The sequence below is a fragment of the Pan troglodytes genome, chromosome 8, assembly GCF_028858775.2.
Source record: "Pan troglodytes isolate AG18354 chromosome 8, NHGRI_mPanTro3-v2.0_pri, whole genome shotgun sequence".
Taxonomy (NCBI): domain Eukaryota; kingdom Metazoa; phylum Chordata; class Mammalia; order Primates; family Hominidae; genus Pan; species Pan troglodytes.
The window spans coordinates 58,777,246-58,797,657 of NC_072406.2; the positions used below are offsets into that span (position 1 = coordinate 58,777,246).

General features: G+C 40.0%; 2 pseudogenes; both read right to left on the reverse strand.

Moving 5' to 3' along the window:
• The window catches only part of LOC129136178 (arf-GAP with GTPase, ANK repeat and PH domain-containing protein 5-like), a 55,916-nt pseudogene extending 36,556 nt beyond the window's left edge, over positions 1-19,360 (reverse strand).
• Positions 19,318-20,412, reverse strand: part of LOC450454 (poly(ADP-ribose) glycohydrolase pseudogene) — a 90,765-nt pseudogene continuing 89,670 nt past the window's right edge.

The window sequence follows — 20,412 nt, forward strand, 5'->3', positions numbered from 1 at the left end:
AAAAAAACAACAACAACTTTTTTTCATGCTGAGAAGATATAATCATCAACACATTCTTGAGCACAACTATGCACACAGGCACTTCCGCATTCACAAGCCATGCTGTGTGCACACACTGATGCCCCTAGATTCCTTTTTTGAAGAGATGGTCTCTTGGTGTGTCACCCAGGCTGGAGAGCAGTGTTAGGATCATAGCTCACTGCAGCCTCAAACTCCTGGGTTCAAGTGATCCTCCTACCTCAGGCTCCTGAGTAGCCTGAACTATAGGAATGAGCCACCATGCCCAGCCAATGTTTTCATTTTTTTGTAGAGATGAAATCTTGCTATGTTGCCCAGGCGGGTCTTGAACTCTTGGCCTCAAGGAATCCTCCTACCTTGCCCTCCCAACATGCTGAGATTACAGGTGTGAACCATTGTGCCCAGCCACCGGATTCTTTATTAAGAAGAAAACTTGTTTGCTGACATATAGGCAATGAATTGATGAATAGTAGTTCATAAATTACTAATTTACACGTCAATATAAATGAGTTGAGTAAACACAAAATAACAGCATAAATTAATAAACAGTTTACGACCTCAAGTTTCTTTTTTTCCTTTAAAACATTGCTCTGACAGAGACTACTACTTGTCCATTCCATGGAAAAGTCAGAGGTGGTTAAAAATGTCAGAGGTACACTTATTAACACCTTGCTGCCTTTTGTGTAGCTTCCTCTCAGTACTTCACCAGTTGGGATTGACACACCTCTCCAGCTGGGTTCAGGAGCCAGACAGGAGCACACAGAACAGGGAATCTAAAGCCATCTCTGACACTAAAAGCAATGAAAACAAAAATAACCAAACATATTATCAAGAAATCAACAAGAGATCGATATCAAGTACAGCAAAAAGAGAAGAAATCATTTAATCTGCCAGGCTTTCATTCTGACAAAATAATTTACAACACGCATGTCTCCACCTGACATGTGTGAATAGAAAAAGAAGAGGTGACAATAGAGTAGAGGATTCATCTTCCAATTGTCTCTGATCTATCCAACCTTTGTTACACATCAGAGAGTTCTCCAATTTATAAATAAACAACAGAGATATGTGGCAACCAGGACACAGAGACATACTGAGAGTACTGCTCAGCTCTCTGCCTAGGCCTGATTCTGATGATCCCTGACAATGAGCACTGTGAAATTTACAGCAAATCAGTACACATACACACAAACACACAAAAGAGATACTTCATGGGCAAAAAGCACCAAAGACATAAAATAAAATGCCTGAAAGACCATAAAACAACTTCTGATGAAATGCTGTCTTCATTTTGCAGTAGTAAAATATTCACCACCAAATCTACAATTAGCTTAAAAATTACAATAAAAATTACAATAAGTACAGTACTTTTGGATCCCATCTCCAATTCACACCTTATCAACATGTAATAATCACACTGCATCTACAACAAAGCTGGATGGACTTTATGTGCTGAATACAACTTGTACACTAAGAAGGAAATTTTTTGAAATAATGAGAATACACCATTTGTATGCCATGCTCTACTTCACAAGTTAAAAGAAAATACAATCATTTCTATTTTTTAAATGCATTGAAATAAAATACAGAAAAGAGTATTCTAATACCAGTTAACATTAAGAGAATATATCTCTAAACCAAAGACCTTGGATCTTCTACAAAGACAAAATCAGCCGGTATATATTTGGGTAAGAAAAAAAAATTAAGAGATCGAGAAAGGAGAGAAGACGTTCGCACAGAATCATCTCCAAAAATGGCTTTCCGACGCATTCGACCAGTTTTCAAGTCCATTTGTTTTTCCTCCTTTGGCATCAACAGCCTATATCACCAAGGATATGCAAAATAATTCAATTTGTACATTAATCAGCTAATCTAGAAGTGGCAATATAGTCAGTGAAAATACAAAGAAACAGAAAATGTCAATGAATTGCTTAAGATGTTTAAGATGACATAGCGTAGGGAAAAAATGATCTGATAAACACCGGAAGAGTTAATAAGGAAACTCAGGCATGGTTCCCTAACACCACACTTCAAAAGAACTTATAGAGAGAATAAAGGAATAACCCTTAAAAAAAAATCTAATTTTAGAAAAAAATTGCTCAAAAGGGAAGTTAGGGTTTTGTAGATCTTCTGGAAAGCTGATTAATTTCTAAGCTAAAAACGCATGATCCTTAAGAGAAATGGCTGAGTCCAGGCCCAAGGCAGGAAGAGGACAAAATGAGCCTGGATCCTCTGGTTCTGTCAGAAAGTAAGAAATGCTCAAAGACTAACAGAGACAGTTGAAGGGACACAGGAGACAGGCCGAAGGCTCCCGCAGCTGAATCTGGGACAGCATAGGCATCAGAAAGAACAATGACAGTGATGGAAAATAACCCATGGAATAAAACGCAAGTGCATTAGTCAGCCGTGATGCTGAAACAAAGGGGAGAAGAGAAAGCTCTTTGTTAAAAATGCCAGGTAACAAACTTAGAAGGAATGACAGAGGAATAACATCCATTTTGAGTCACCAGTGCCATAACTGATAGAGAAGATTATCAGGGGGCTAAAATCACTGGATGAAAGAAAACTATATGAAGCTTTTTAACGTAGCACAATAGATAAAAGTATGAAAACATAAATTGGAAAAAACTAAAAATCATACCATAAGGGATGGATAAGTTAGAATACAGGAATACCAGGCCAGGCATAGTGGCTCACATATGTAATCCCAGGATTTTGGGAGGCCAAGTCGGGAGGATTGCTTGAGCCCAGGAGTTCGAGACCAGCCTAGGCAACATAGTGAGAACTCGTCCCTAGAACAGAACAAAAAAAATTAGCCGGGAGTGGTGGTGCACTCCTGTAGTCCTAGCTACTTGCGGGGCTGAAGCAGGAGGATCACTTGAGCCTGGGAGTTTAAGGCTGCAGTGAGCCAAGATCACGCCACTGCACTCCAGCCTGGGAGACAAAGTGAGACCTTATCTCAAAACAAAAACAAAAACAAAAACAAAGAAACCACAATAACAAAAAAACACTGGTAACAATAAAATCATGATTACATAAAGACTGTATAGAAAAAAAATCCTCAGAATATAGAAATAAAATTATGTATTTTACCTGTAGCTATATTAGAAGAGAGTATTCTTGTAGACAAGGATGACTAGAAGGATATGCAAAAATGAAAATAGCTAATAACACTCATTACGTCAGGCACTGTGGTAGGTAGTTTATGCACATTGTAACAAATTACATACTACGTTATCTCAAAATTTTCAGATAAATTTTACTGGGAGTCATAAATCAATACAACAAAATCAATGTTTTGCAAACATCCACTAAGCATAAAGGTATACAAATTCCCAACCCAGACTGAAAAATAATTCACATAAGCCACACATCAGTGGAAACCTACCCATGGGAGATAATACAACATAATCTAAATAAAACTTTCAGAGACAAGGCATGTGGCTTCTGGACAGCCACAAACTCCCTGACTCTGCTCTAGTGTTTCGGCCATCAAAAGAAAGCCAAGTGGCCTCAGGTCTCTGAAAAACCAAAAAAGCAACCTATGGAAGATGGCGTGGTATTTGAGGAATATTTGAAGTCTGTTGAAAAATGAATCCTGTATTTTTTTTCAAGACTCTCTTGTAATGTCAGGTAAGTGAAGAGCCCTCAGAGACACATGCACACACAAAGAAAAACAAAACGACATAGAATGAATACAACCAAAATGTGTTATGATGGCAGAATTATGGGTGATATGATCTTCTGTAATATATCTTTTTATTAAAAATAGAAAAAAAGCAGACTTACCCTCGATTATCTATAGCCTCTGACCCAAGTGGTTTGGAATTGGAAAGCAGCATCACTCGACTTGAAGCCATCTTGGCATCAATGGTGGAGTAGGTGGAGATGAGACTCTGGACCAGCTCATGGGTGAGCCCCACCTTGTCCTGTCAAGGCCACCAAGAAAGGGCACGTGAGGAAAGCACAAAGATCCTGGAGAGACACTGGTTTCACTCAGTTTCTCAAAATTATCTTAGACACATTTCCTGAGGACCTTTCTTAATGCCGCAAACACCAGAGAAGAAAATCCTTATAACAAAGCTTGAAATGGATCCCCATCTCCATTAAACTTTTCCAAAGCTCAGTGAGTATATAACCTGATAACCTAAACACCTAGCCAGAAAAACCTCAGTTCCAGTGCTACAACAGTGCTAGCTTTTCTAACATTTTTAAATAACTCTGCTTTTAACCCAATAAAATTCAACTACAGAACTAAGAAATAAATATTGGAAATCCACTTTAAAATAATGAGGAGACCACTGTGAATGAGAAAAAGAAAAAGACAAACGAGAGCTGGAAAGCACACTGATTTTGTAGAAACAGAAATAAGCCGTGCAGGTGCCACACTGGCAACAGCGCCCGTGCTGGGGCCACGGATCAAGGAGGCATGGAGGACAGGACTCTTCTGCTTGGTACAAGGAAAAAATGGTATTCTTTTTATTCTACATATTGACAATATGCATTTGGGCCTTTATTATAAGTACAAGAGAAAAATCTTCAATAAATAAAAGCTGAGTACATTACTTTTTTTAATTAAAAAACAGATTCGGAAAGAATAATGAGAGTTCAGCACAATGACTCCCGCCTCACTGAAAACCGTGGCTGCCACCAAGGTCAACATAGACAGCATCTTTGTCATACAGCACACCCTCAACTCCAGAAAGAGGCGCATAAACCAGCTGCTCCTTAATTAAACAGCGCTTTTATTGTTTAGGAAGAGCATAAGGGTCTGGGAGGAAACTGACGTCACTCGTTGCAAAATCTTCTACCCCTGGAAGACAGGATCCAAAAAGCCAGCTTCAACTGACAAGAAGTCAGTAAGTATCTACTGTTGACAGGGGTGTTAAAAACGATGCACAGTCCAAGGGCTTAAACCAGGACCCTAAAGAAGGGCATTGTGCCACACTGGAACAGTGGCCCTCTAGCTACAAGACAAGAGGTCAGAGAAGAGGGGATTCAGTAACACCTTTGCAGGCCTACACATAGCTGGCTTAATTTTAAAACCTCCAGCAAGGCCATCTTCCCTTGTTTGGTCATTTTTCAGTTTTCCTGAGAAATGAAGCCATCCCAAGAATCCAATGTGTAATTCTAGTATGTTCTACGACAAGAGAATACCTGGCATGTGAATTTGGCTTTATTTTTCAAGTGCGCTCCTCTTAAATAAGCATAAAGTGACACCTGCCGGTCACATTTTGTTCGGATATCCTCTGGGTTTGTCAAACCTTCCATCCTAGAAAAATAAACTCAATCATACAGCAGAAATGAATGCCATAAGTTCCTATACCTCCTTTCATGTGTCAATGACTCATCACACTCTTGTCCACTAAGCATGTCATTTAGAAAAGAAGAAAATGCAGAAATAAGGAAGCACCATTCACCATCCAGCAGAGGAAAAGGGGCAGGCACACAACTGTGTCTCTAGGCTGAAAGTGACATTCATTCTGTAAGACACCAGACAGGGAGATGACATCCACTTGGGGTCAGGGAAGAGTGAAGAACATATTCAGAAAATCCTTTTCTGGAAGAGGGTGAGCCTGTGCTCTGGGATTTGTACTGTGGCTTGGATTCTGGCAGGTGGAAAAAGGGTATTCCAGGCTGAGAAAACCACAGCACAAAGCAAAGCACGAAGCAAGGAAACTGAAGGCACACACGAAGGACTCAAGCACCCGGGCACGAAGGCGGCATCACTGAAAACTGAGGCTGAACGTAGGATGGGGCCACATCCTGTAGCCTCAAATGCTTCCAAGTCCTCCCATTTTCCTAAACATCTCATAATTAATTTACTCCCAAAGGCACAGCATCTTTGAGCAATGATATAAGTAGACATTTTCCATCAACTACACTTCTACCCCCACTATTCAAATAGGCACAAAATAAATCCTATCACTGTTCTTTTTCTAGCTTTTTTAGCTTTGAAATATATGGCCCAGGAAGAAAAAGTTTACAATCACTTTTTACCTGTCTGCAAGGATATAAGGGTGAGAAGTTTGCCATGTGAGAGGCCTAAACTTCATAACTGTAATAAAACGGCCCAGATTGTGGATTTCTTGGTTTTGATATTCTCCATGCACCATTCCAGAAAGGTAGAACAGCTTGACACCCTAAACATTAAAGGAAAATTAAAAATTAAATTTCAATTAAATTCTCGTCAATACTGCAACAAAATAAAAGCTCTAAACAAGAAGCAATCCTAAGAAGGGAGACTTCCAGCAAAGCTACTGTCCTGAGGCTTCCAGAGCCTTGCTGGATTCTTTCAGGACTTATTAGAATCCCACAGAGGCAGACTGCTCTGCGGCCGAGCAGGGGCATCCATCTAAGTATGGTGAGGAGAGGGAGGTGAGGCCTCTGAGCACAGAAACGGTTCTGTGGCCGATGGACCACAGCAGTATGGAAAGGAAGGGGCAGTGCCTGGTCCTGTAACTGGGAGAAACTTCTGATGTACTCTATTAAGTCCCGACTCCAAAACACCCAGACATTGCCTGGTGCAGCAGGTACGGAGACAAATGAGATACACCAAGAGGCCCAGAATAACCACTCTCTTGAGGGAACCTTCCAGAGACTGGGAACACATACACAAAGGGAATTCAGGAGGCAATTCCTAGAGAGACGTTTAGTAATGTCTCTTCAGTCTTTTTGTTTGTTTGTGTTTGTTTGAGATGGAGTCTCACTCTGTCACCCAGGCTGGAGTGCAGTGGTGCACTCTCAGCTCACTCCACCCTCTGCCTCCCAGCTTTGAGCAATTCTCATGTCTCAGCCTCCCTAGTAGCTGGGATTACAGGTGCATGCCACCACACCCGACTAATTTTTGCCTTTTGAGTAGAGACGGGGTTTGGCCACATTGCCCTGAGCTCGAAACTCCTGGCCTCAAGTGATCCACCTGCCTCTGCCTCCCAAAGTGCTGGGATTACAGGCGTGAGCCACTGTGCCCGGCCTCTTCAGTCTACTTTAAAAGGATTATACTGTTAGTTTCTAACAATTATTTCTCTTCCTACCTGGTAAACTTCTGACCAGAACCTGTGTTTTAATCGCTTCTTTGTCTTCTTCAGTTGCTTATTATGCTTGAAGGAGTCGAGGTGGGTGAGAACTCCCACAATTTTAGGAAAGCCATGTACTTGACAGATGTTTAGAAACTCAAACATTTCCATTTCAAACCCAAAGCTGGCACCTATAAGCATTAGTACCTACAAGCACAACACATTATTTCTCGAAGAAACTACCAAAACAGACCACCTACACTAGGGGTTGGCAACTGGCCCACGGGCCAAATCCAGCCCATCACCTGTGTTTGTAACTAAAGTTTTATTGGAACATAGCCACATTAATTCATTTACATATTGTCTATGGCCGCCTGTGCACTACAACTGCAGAGCTAAGTAGCTGCAGAAGATATGATCCAAAAAGCCGGAAATATCCACTATCTGGCCCTCGACAGAAAAGTCCTACTCCAGACTAAATCAAATGACTACACAGGCATCACCCAGAGAAACCACCACCCTCTGACTTGCTCTAAAAGGCAACCATAAGACAAGGACCAGTAGGATATAAACATCCATTTTAAGAATTCTAATGCATGAGAAGTAACTCAGAAAAGGCAGGGTCTAACCTGGCCCTTACCTAAGAAATCCTAATTTAAAGAAATGAAGTTTTCTGTAACGTATTTTTAAGCCAAATAACAGGTCTCTGACATCCAAAGAATGGGAAGAAAGTGATAATCAATGAAATATACTAAATAGGTACAGAAAACCAACCTCTTCTTTCAATCTCCTCACAGAAAAAAAAAATCTGTTTTTTGCTGGGAAGTATGCAGTGGAAACCTCTATCTTGTATGTTAATTTGTATAACTCAATTGCTCAGAAATTTTTTTAAATAGCTACCAGTTTAGAATTAAGTCAAAAAACAGTAAGATTATGATGAATGGTAGTGTATAAGAAAATATAAGCAGATAAGACCAATTTTTAAAATTTATGACACTTCAAAGATGCAAAATAATTTCAGAACTGATTCCTGGAAACTTCTAGTTTCCAGATAGTTCTGTTCTTATCTTTCCATGGATAACTGAAAATAACACAAAATGGAAACAGAAATGCCCACCTTTGATTAAACTAGGAAACATTCAAAACCCGAAACCACAGAATATATGAAGTTGGGCTTGTAGGAAAGCACAGCTGCCACTGCGGACCGAGGAAGCAAGCAGAGCTCTCCAGCAACACTGGACCAGCTCAAAGAACAGGTGGAATACCCTCACACCACATCTGATGCCACAGAGTGCCAAGGGGCAAGCAGCAGGTTGTAGGGTCAGGAAGAACAGGGAGCAAACAGTCCCTCAGCTGCCAATCTTTGTCATCTAAGCCAGTGTTACTCCCATAATCTACACACGCACGTACATACCCAAATCCATGTATTGTTTGTGCCTTTGCCGTACTCAGGAGGCTTTGACAACCCAGAGCAGAGCAATCAACATAAGCTAGGCTAAATAAATTATGGTACATCCACAGAATGGAATATTATATTAAAAAGAAGGAGGCAGAGCTACAGTACTTACTGATCATATGCCTCCAAGATATATTACACAAAAAAAGCAAAGCATAGAACAGTGTGTAAAATAAGCTACCATTTCTGTTTTTAAAGGGTGGCATGTGTGTTTGTATGTATCTGGAAGGATACCACTCTGCAGGGACCTGAGAGACCAGCAGTTAGAGCAAGGAAAAAGAAAACGCGCATTGTGTGTACCCTGCATTACAGTTAGAGTGCTTTACCAAATGTGTGTGCTCCTTTTGAAAATCTTAAAAAGATTTACATAGGCATCTCTCTCAATGATAGTTAAGAGGCTGGGAAGGGGAGTAGGGAGGGAGGGACAAAGAGGGAAAGGTTAACAGTTACAAAAATACATTTAGAGGGAGGAGCCAAGATGGCCGAATAGGAACAACTCCGGTCTACAGCTCCCAGCGTGAGCGACGCTGAAGACGGGTGATTTCTTCATTTCCATCTGAGGTACCGGGTTCATCTCACTAGGGAGTGCCAAACAGTGGGCGTAGGACAGTGGGTGCAGTGCACCATGTGCCAGCCTAAGCAGGGCGAGGCATTGCCTCACTCGGGAAGCGCAAGGGGTCAGGAAGTTCCCTTTCCTGCTCAAGGAAAGGGGTGACAGAGGGCACCTGGAAAATCGGGCCACTCCCACCCGAATACTGCACTTTTCCGATGGGCTTAGGAAACGGGGCACCAGGAGATTATATCCCACACCTGGCTGGGAGGCTCCTACGCCCACGGAGGCTTGCTGATTGCTAGCACAGCAGTCTGAGATCAAACTGCAAGGTGGCAGCGAGGCTGGGGGAGGGGCGCCTGCCATTGCCCAGGCTCGCTTAGGTAAACAAAGCAGCCGGGAAGCTCGAACTGCGTGGAGCCCACCACAGCTCAAGGAGGCCTGCCTGCCTCTGTAGGCTCCACCTCTGGGGGCAGGGCACAGACAAACAAAAAGACAGCAGTAACCTCTGCAGACTTAAATGTCCCTGTCTGACAGCTTTGAGGAGAGCAGTGATTCTCCCAGCATGCAGCTGGAGATCTGAGAACGGGCAGACTGCCTCCTCAAGTGGGTCCCTAATCCCTCACCCCTGAGCAGCCTAACTGGGAGGCACCCCCCAGTAGGGGCAGACTGACACCTCACACGGCCGGGTACTCCTCTGAGACAAAACTTCCAAAACTTCCAGAGGAACGATCAGACAGCAGCATTCGCGGATCACAAAAATTCAGGGTTCTGCAGACACTGCTGCTGATACCCAGGCAAACAGGGTCTGGAGTGGACCTCTAGCAAACTCCAACAGACCTGCAGCTGAGGGTCTTGTCTGTTAGAAGGAAAACTAACAAACAGAAAGGACATCCACACCAAAAACCCATCTGTACATCACCATCATCAAAGACCAAAAGTAGATAAAACCACAAAGATGGGGAAAAAACAGAGCAGAAAAACTGGAAACTCTAAAAAGAAGAGTGCCTCTCCTCCTCCAGAGGAACGCAGTTCCCCACCAGCAACGGAACAAAGCTGGACGGAGAATGACTTTGACGAGTTGAGAGAAGGCTTCAGACGATCAAACTACTCCGAGCTACAGGAGGAAATTCAAACCAAAGGCAAAGAAGTTAAGAACTTTGAAAAAAATTTAGACAAATGTATAACTAGAATAACCAATGCAGAGAAGTCCTTAAAGGAGCTGATGTAGCTGAAAGCCAAGGCTCGAGAACTATGTGAAGAATGCAGAAGCCTCAGGAGCCGATGCGATCAACTGGAAGAAAGGGTACCAGTGATGGAAGATGAAATGAATGAAATTAAGTGATAAGGGAAGTTTAGAGAAAAAAAGAATAAAAAGAAACGAACAAAGCCTCCGAGAAATGGGACTATGTGAAAAGACCAAATCTGCGTCTGATTGGTGTACCTGAAAGTGACAGGGAGACTGGAACCAAGTTGGAAAACACTCTGCAGGATATTATCCAGGAGAACTTCCCCAATCTAGCAAGGCAGCCCAACATTCAGATTCAGGAAATACAGAGAATGCCACAAAGATACTCCTCGAGAAGAGCAACTCCAAGACACATAATTGTCAGATTCACCAAAGTTGAAATGAAGGAAAAAATGTTAAGGGCAGCCAGAGAGAAAGGTCGGGTTACCCTCAAAGGGAAGCCCATCAGACTAACAGCTGATCTCTCTGCAGAAACTCTACAAGCCAGAAGAGAGTGGGGGCCAATATTCAACATTCTTAAAGAAAAGAATTTTCAACCCAGAATTTCATATCCAGCCAAACTAAGCTTCATAAGTGAAGGAGAAATAAAATACTTTACAGACAAGCAAATGCTGAGAGATTTTGTCACCACCAGGCCTGCCCTACAAGAGCTCCAGAAGGAAGCACTAAACATGGAAAGGCACAACCGGTACCAGCCGCTGCAAAATCATGCCAAAATGTAAAGACCATTGAGACTAGGAAGAAACTGCATCAACTAACGAGCAAAATAACCAGCTAACATCATAATGACAGGATCAAATTCACATATAACAATATTAACCTTAAATGTAAATGGACTAAATGCTCCAATTAAAAGACACAGACTGGAAAATTGGATAAAGAGTCAAGACCCATCAGTGTGCTGTATTCAGGAAACCCATCTCACATGCAGAGACACACATAGGCTCAAAATAAAAGGATGGAGGAAGATCTACCAAGCAAATGGAAAACAAAAAAAGGCAGGGGTTGCAATCCTAGTCTCTGATAAAACAGACTTTAACCAACAAAGATCAAAAGAGACAAAGAAGGCCATTACATAATGGTAAAGGGATCAATTCAACAAGAAGAGCTAACTATCCTAAATATATATGCACCCAATACAGGAGCACCCAGATTCATAAAGCAAGTCCTGAGTGAACTACAAAGAGACTTAGACTCCCACACAATAATAATGGGAGAATTTAACACCCTACTGTCAACATTAGACAGATCAATGAGACAGAAAGTTAACAAGGATACCCAGGAATTGCACTCAGCTCTGCACCAAGCAGACCTAATAGACATCTACAGAACTCTCCACTCCAAATCAACAGAATATACATTTTTTTCAGCACCACACCACACCTATTCCAAAATTGACCACATAGTTGGAAGTAAAGCTCTCCTCAGCAAATGTAAAAGAACAGAAATTATAACAAACTGTCTCTCAGACCACAGTGCAATCAAACTAGAACTCAGGATAAAGAAACTCACTCAAAACTGCTCAACTACATGGAAACTGAACAGCCTGCTCCTGAATGACTACTGGGTACATAACGAAATGAAGGCAGAAATAAAGATGTTCTTTGAAACCAACGAGAACAAAGACACAACATACCAGAATCTCTGAGACACATTCAAAGCAGTGTGTAGAGGGAAATTTATAGCACTAAATGCCCACAAGAGAAAGCAGGAAAGATCCAAAATTGACACCCTAACATCACAATTAAAAGAACTAGAAAAGCAAGAGCAAACACATTCAAAAGCTAGCAGAAGGCAAGAAATAACTAAAATCAGAGCAGAACTGAAGGAAATACAGACACAAAAAACCCTTCAAAAAATTAATGAATCCAGGAGCTGGTTTTTTGAAAGGATCAACAAAATTGGTAGACTGCTAGCAAGACTAATAAAGAAAAAAAGAGAGAAGAATCAAATAGACACAATAAAAAATGATAAAGGGGATATCACCATCAATCCCACAGAAATACAAACTACCATCAGAGAATACTACAAACACCTCTACGCAAATAAACTAGAAAATCTAGAAGAAATGGATAAATTCCTTGACACATACACTCTCCCAAGACTAAACCAGGAAGAAGTTGAATCTCTGAATAGACCAATAACAGGATCTGAAATTCTGGCAATAATCAATACCTTACCAACCAAAAAGAGTCCAGGACCAGATGGATTCACAGCCGAATTCTACCAGAGGTACAAGGAGGAACTGGTACCATTCCTTCTGAAACTATTCCAATCAATAGAAAAAGAGGGAATCCTCCCTAACTCATTTTATGAGGCCAGCATCATCCTGATACCAAAGCCAGGCAGAGACACAACCAAAAAACAGAATTTCAGACAAATATCCTTGATGAACATTGATGCAAAAATCCTCAATAAAATACTGGCAAACCGAATCCAGCAGCACATCAAAAAGCTTATCCACCATGACCAAGTGGGCTTCATCCCTGGGATGCAAGGCTGGTTCAATATATGCAAATCAATAAATGTAATCCAGCATATAAACAAAACCAAAGACAAAAACCACATGATTATCTCAATAGATGCAGAAAAGGCCTTTGACAAAATTCAACAACGCTTCATGCTAAAAACTCAATAAATTAGGTACTGATGGGACGTGTCTCAAAATAATAAGAGCTATCTATGACAAACCCACAGCCAATATCATACTGAATGGGCAAAAACTGGAAGCATTCCCTTTGAAAACTGGCACAAGACAGGGATGCCCTCTCTCACCACTCCTATTCAACATAGGGTTGCAAGTTCTGGCCAGGGCAATTAGGCAGGAGAAAGAAATAAAGGGTATTCAATTAGGAAAAGAGGAAGTCAAATTGTCTCTGTTTGCAGACAACATGATTGTATATCTAGAAAACCCCAGTGTCTCAGCCCAAAATCTCCTTAAGCTGATAAGCAACTTCAGCAAAGTCTCAGGATACAAAATCAATGTACAAAAATCACAAGCATTCTCATACACCAATAACAGACAAACAGAGAGCCAAATCATGAGTGAACTCCCATTCACAATTGCTTCAAAGAGAATAAAATACTTAGGAATCCAACTTACAAGGGACGTGAAGGACCTCTTCAAGGAGAACTACAAACCACTGCTCAATGAAATAAAAGAGGATACAAACAAATGGAAGAACATTCCATGCTTATGGGTAGGAAGAATCAATATCATGAAAATGGCCATACTGCCCAAGGTAATTTATAGATTCAATGCCATCCCCATCAAGCTACCAATGACTTTCTTCACAGAATTGGAAAAAACTACTTTAAAGTTCATATGGAACCAAAAAAGAGCCCGCATTGCCAAGTCAATCCTAAGCCAAAAGAACACAGCTGGAGGCATCATGCTACCTGACTTCAAACTATACTACAAGGCTACAGTAACCAAAACAGCATGGTACTGGTACCAAAACAGAGATATAGATCAATGGAACAGAACAGAGCCCTCAGAAATAACACTGCATATCTACAACTATCTGATCTTTGACAAACCTGGCAAAAACAAGAAATGGGGAAAGGATTCCCTATTTAATAAATGGTGCTGGGAAAACTGGCTAGCCATATGTAGAAAGCTGAAACTGGATCTCTTCCTTACACCTTATACAAAAATTAATTCAAGATGGATTAAAGACTTAAACGTTAGACCTAAAACCATAAAAACCCTAGAAGAAAACCTAGGCATTACCATTCAGGACATAGGCATGGGCAAGGACTTCATGACTAAAACACCAAAAGCAATGGCAACAAAAGCTAAAATTGACAAATGGGATCTAATTAAACTAAAGAGCTTCTGCACAGCAAAAGAAACTACCATCAGAGTGAACAGGCAACCTACAAAATGGGAGAAAATTTTCACAACCTACTCATCTGACAAAGGGCTAGTATCCAGAGTCTACAATGAACTCAAACAAATTTACAAGAAAAAAACAAACAACCCCATCAAAAAGTGGGCAAAGGACATGAACAGACACTTCTCAAAAGAAGACGTTTATGCAGCCAAAAGACACATGAAAAAATGCTCATCATCACTGGCCATCAGAGAAATGCAAATCAAAACCACAATGAGATACCATCTCACACCAGTTACAATGGCAATCATTAAAAAGTCAGGAAACAACAGGTGCTGGAGAGGATGTGGAGAAATAGGAACACTTTTACACTGTTGGTGGGACTGTAAACTAGTTCAACCATGGTGGAAGTCAGTGTGGTGATTCCTCAGGGATCTAGAACTGGAAATACCATTTGACCCAGCCATCCCATTACTGGGTATATACCCAAAGGACTATAAATCATGCTGCTATAAAGACACATGCAGACGTATGTTTATTGCAGCACTATTCACAATAGCAAAGACTTGGAACCAACCCAAATGTCCAACAATGATAGACTGGATTAAGAAAATGTGGCACATATACACCATGGAATACTATGCAGCCATAAAAAATGATGAGTTCATGTCCTTTGTAGGGACATGGATGAAATTGGAAATCATCATTCTCAGTAAACTATTGCAGGGACAAAAAACCAAACACCACATGTTCTCACTCATAGATGGGAATTGAACAATGAGAACACATGGACGCAGGAAGGGGAACATCACACTCTGGGGACTGTTGTGGGGTGTGGGAAGGGGGGAGGGATAGCATTAGGAGACATACCGAATGCTAAATGACGAGTTAATGGGTGCAGCACACCAGCATGGCACATGTATACATATGTAACTAACCGGCACATTGTGCACATGTACCCTAAAACTTAAAGTATAATAATAATAAAAAAAAAAGAAAAAAAATACAGCTGGAATAAATTCTAGTGTCCAACAGCACACCAGGGTGACTATAATTTATTATATAATTCAGAATAACTAAAAGAATGAAATTAAAATGTTCCTAACACAAAGAAATGATAAATGTTTGAAGCGACGGATATCTGAATTACCCTGATTTGATCATCACACATTGTATGCTTCTATCAAAATACTACGTGTACCCCATAAATATGTACAACTATTATGTATCCATAACAACTAAAATAAAAAAAAGTAAAGGCATCTCTTAATATGTATATCTTTAAAATTAGAAACTTGCTACGTTTTAAATAAAAGAGAAACAAATGACTTCTATGAACTATTTCAATCATTTCAAGTATACAAGATTTAGTAATCTTTACACAACTTTACATTAATAACACTTATTTTTACTAATAGTAGCATTACATGTTCAAAATTTGAACATTATTTAGTTTTCTGACATTACAATGGTATAACTTTAAAATCTGTATTACTTTTTACTTTATATTTTAGGAGTTTCCCTGGGCCAAAGTATAGAATCTGTAGCTCTAGAAAAAACTAAATAAAAATGAAAAAACCAAGCTATCTGTCACCTCACACTTCCTAATCAATATGGCTTATTTTTTTGCTAATTTTTTTTTTTTTTTTTTTTTTTTTTGAGATGAAATTTCGCTCTTGTTGCCCAGGTTGGAGTACAATGGCGCGATCTTGGCTCACCACAACCTCCGCCTCCCAGGCTGAAGCGATTCTCCTGCCTCAGCCTCCTAAGTAGCTGGGATTATAGGCATACGCCACCTCACCTGGCTAATTTTGTATTTTTAGTAGAGACGGGGTTTCTGCATGTTGGTCAGGCTGGTCTCGAACTCCCGACCTCAGGTGATCCGCCCACTTCAGCCTCCCAAAGTGCTGGGATTACAGGTGTGAGCCACTGCGTCTGGACTTTTTTTTTTCTTTTTTGCTAATTTGTATTTTATTTTTGCTAATTTAAAAGACAGTTAATAGAATGTCAGAAATAGTGAACATTATCATTTCCATAAATGCAAGAGTGTGTACATTTTCCATACACTGAGTACTGTCTGAATTTTCTATTGATAAACTCTGACCACTTCTTCAGGCAATTCATGTACTTACTTTAGCATTATCATTAAGGATGAAGGTTCTAGAACCATCAGGAACAAGGGTCCCATCTTCACACAAGTTACTTAACTGCTGGGAGGCTCTATTTCATCTTATGTAAACTACAGATAATACCTACTCACCTCAAGGGTGTATCAAGGGTTTATGTAAGCTAAATTTGTAGAAAGCAGTTAGCACAGTGCCAGGAAGGGTCCAAGAAGAAATGGTACTTACTATGATATATTCGTACATATATATGTATGCATGTAAATGAGCTCTTATTAGCTGTGTTCATTAAAGGTTTTCTCCATCCTGTGATTTGCTTTTAGAGTTTGGAATACATTTCATTGTGCACATTCCATTTGTATTATTAATATGACAACATTTATTCCTATTATTATTATCATCAATTCGATCACATCTACTATATCTCTGATGATGACGATGATTCCTTTAATAATCACAAAAGTCTCTTCCCTTCATCACGGGGTAAATAACCTATCACAATGCTGTGAGTCTCCATCGGCACCCCAGGCTGCCCCTGCTGACTTACCAGATCTGCTACTTTAGCCAGATCAATCATCATGTTAATGTCACACCCATATTCAATAATGGTGAGTCTGCGCTTTTTACCTATAAGTGAAAAGATGAAAATTTTACTTTAAAAAGACCCTGAAAAAACTCTAAGCATCAACTCTAATTTTCATTTTTTAATTGCATCCAGTAAAACACTAGGTACATTTACAGGAGTGTACCAGAAGTTCATTTTTATAGGCAAAAACTGGTAAAATAAAATAAATTCCATCCTGTTTTTCTTGCTGTGTTCTAAATTTAAATAATATTAAGTCTACTCAGATGAATAAAAGTGCTCAAACAGGGAAAATTCTGACTGGACAGGCTCCATGATAACCATGATCCTGCTGTTCAGCTGCAGGCCAATGTCTTCGCCTCTGTCAAAACTCCCGTATTCCCACTATCGCTAAAAACATCCTTAAACATAATGCAACAGAATATTCATAACGATAATTATGTCTAAATTAAGGTAATAAGAAAACGGTCAAGAAAATATGGGCTGGGCACCGTGGCTCACACCTGTAGTCCTGGCACCTTGGGAGGCCAAGGCAGGTGGATCCCTTGAGCCCAGGAGTTTTGAGACCAGCCTGGGCCACATGGGGAAACCCCATCTCTACAAAACAGAAAATAAAAAAAGAAAAATTAGCCAGGCATGGTGGCATACACTACTCAGGAGGCTAAGGTAGGAGGATTGCTTGAGCCTGGGAGGTTGAGGCTGCAGTGAGCTGTAATCACACCACTGCATTCCAGCCTGTGCCACAGAGCAAGACTCTGTCTCAAACAAACAAAAAAAAAAAAAAGAAAGAAAGAAAAGAAAATATGGATGCTCCAAAGATAAAGAAAAGCCTCAATCCAACTATGTTATTGCAATAACAAGAGATTTCAGAGTGTACATTGCCATTCTACCACTGGAAGTTTGTTTCATCTTCCCTCAAACTTGGAAAGGTCACCATCTCCCAAAGCAGACAAATTCTCACAGGAAAAAGAGAAAACACACACTTCCACCAGCATGTGGCTTCATAAGGGCAAGCATGTGCACCTGGCACATAGGAGGTACGTGCTGTCTGTTAAATGATATGTTCACAGTGACCAGGCCTGCTAGGCTCTTCCAAGGAACATGCTTGGCAAAGCCATAGAGCAGTCAGGATAGGATATGTATCACATCCTTATCTCTGGGAACTTACCCTGTTCTGAAGTTATAGCTAACTTAGTAAAAGTATAAGAGAAGTAACATGATATGACAGTATTTAACATGTTCCACTCAAGAAAACAAGAAACACATGCACGTCCCTCAGATGACAACAGCCACGCCAACTCTGTGTCTGCGGTGGCATCTCCTACCTGACACAATCGTCACAGGGCCTCTGATCTCAGTCAACTTCTGCCAATGAAGTTCTGAATGAGGCATTATATCAAAGTGCTCTTTCCAACTTTGGAGGCCCCATCACCACTACCACTATTGGTGGGGGCTCTAGTGGAGTTCGATCAATCACTGGAATATGATGCTTTTTTGTCTTTAAATCCTGAGTCCTATTCATTAAAAACAAAAAAAAGAAAGTAAACTCACTTTCAAAATAGAGTAAAAGTAGACTTTTTAAGTATACTTATAGATATGAGTACTTTAGTATATTTTATAGAGTACAACAGACAATATATAAATATAATTAACTTATCAATTATTAACTTAACTTCTGACCCCCATCCAAATAACTGCTATTCAATAAAGATGTAACAAGATGACTTCAATAGTATAGAGAGTTGAAATTTAAACACTCCTTAAATCTGACTGTTTTATGAGTGATTTTAATAGTTTTTTTAAAAACCAAAAGGTAAATACCGAGGCAGTGCATCATAATGGATAAGAACAGAGGCTCTGGAGTTAAATTTGGCTCTCCTATTTACTGGTTATATGATTGGAGGTAACTTGTTTTCTTGACCTCAGTTTTCTTGTCCATAAAAAGAGGGCAAGAATGATTCCTACTCTGGTAAGGCTGCTGGAAGCATTTAGTTGAATAATGTTTAAAGTACACTGCTAAGAATATCACAAGGACTCACTAAATAAAGCTATGTTAGTATTAAATACTGTAATTTTTGTATTTTATATTACAACTTTGTAAAACATATCCGGAGGGAAAAAGCACACTTATCACCATAGAAACAGTTTAAAGTTTAGGAACAAATTCTATAAATTCTCGTATCTTGTGCAAGAAACACCAACCAGTGTGCAGATGCTGGAGGCAAGGCCGCTTCTATGGGAAGTCTTCTCACGTTTTAGTAAAAGCCACACGGCATGCATCTCCATGTCCTTTGGAGCTGGACTAGACTTGTGAATCCAAATGTCACCCGTGAGAGGCTCCTACTATTTAAAAAGAATCAATGGAAGAAGAATCAGACTGTAGCTAAACATACCTGGGAAAGGATCAAGCCATCCGCACAGCAGACTGAACTGCAAAAGCTTTGGGATTTCTCTTCCAGGCATCTTCCTCGTCTCCTAGCTGGAGATCTTGCAGATGCCGCTTCTTTTTCTTTCCAGCTTTGGGTCCACTGTTTTTCTTTCTGTGTTTCTTCTGGTCCTTAGTCTCCACAGTGGCTATTTACCAATAACAAGTAACTCTAACCTACAAGGAAGAAGGTTAGGGTAAGGAGGTGGGAAAAGCATTTTACAATCCAGGCAATACCCAGGGAAAAACATTAAATTTTATTTATTTCTTTATGAAGACATGATGTATTTGTTCACTGAACAAGGGTAGAAACTGCTTAACCATCCCCAATTTCATTTCTCTCTGTTATGCTATAAATTAGATGAGTTACCTCTGCTAAGGTTACATTTTATGGTTAAGTTACTTTTTATTCATCTTAAGTGTCAACATTATTCATCTTAAGTGTCAACATCACCAGTATCTATTTCTGCAAGGATGGAAATATTCTATATCTGTACTTTTCAGCCATTTAGCCATTAGCCACATGTGGTTACTTGAAATGTTCTTAAAGAAACTGAAAAAATGAATTTTTAATTAATTTCATTCTAACTCTAAATAGTCACATGTCGCTACCATACTGGACAGCTCAGACCTAGGTATCAACTGGACTAATGAAGTGGTTTCCTAACTTAAACTTAAATTGTAATAAAAAATTTAAAACGTTTTTATGAACTTCCGATAGGATCGCAGTATTACTTTTAGTACCTGTCAACTCTGTAAAACTCCTGAATTATAACTCATCTACACACATCTGAAAAACAGTAGTATCTGTATCTGTGAGATATGACTGGTTCTAAATGATGCCTGGAGACCCCATGGACTTACAGAGACCCTTGCAGTGATTTCTGAGGTACCCGGGAATCTGTGGCCAATAAATTGGTAATCACTGAATTAGTGAGTTTTTTAAGAATATCAGGCTGCATAAAATCTGACAGCTTGATTGAAAGAAAGCGGGACAGGGTGCCATTTCATTCGATTAAGGTCCTGTATTAATTCCGTTTAATAAATGTTTGGTCTATCTATGATGTACTAGCCACTGTGCCAGTGAATGGATATAGCTATGATCTGACTTGCAGAGGAAATCCAAACTAGTACCTTCCGTGCAATAAGGGATACA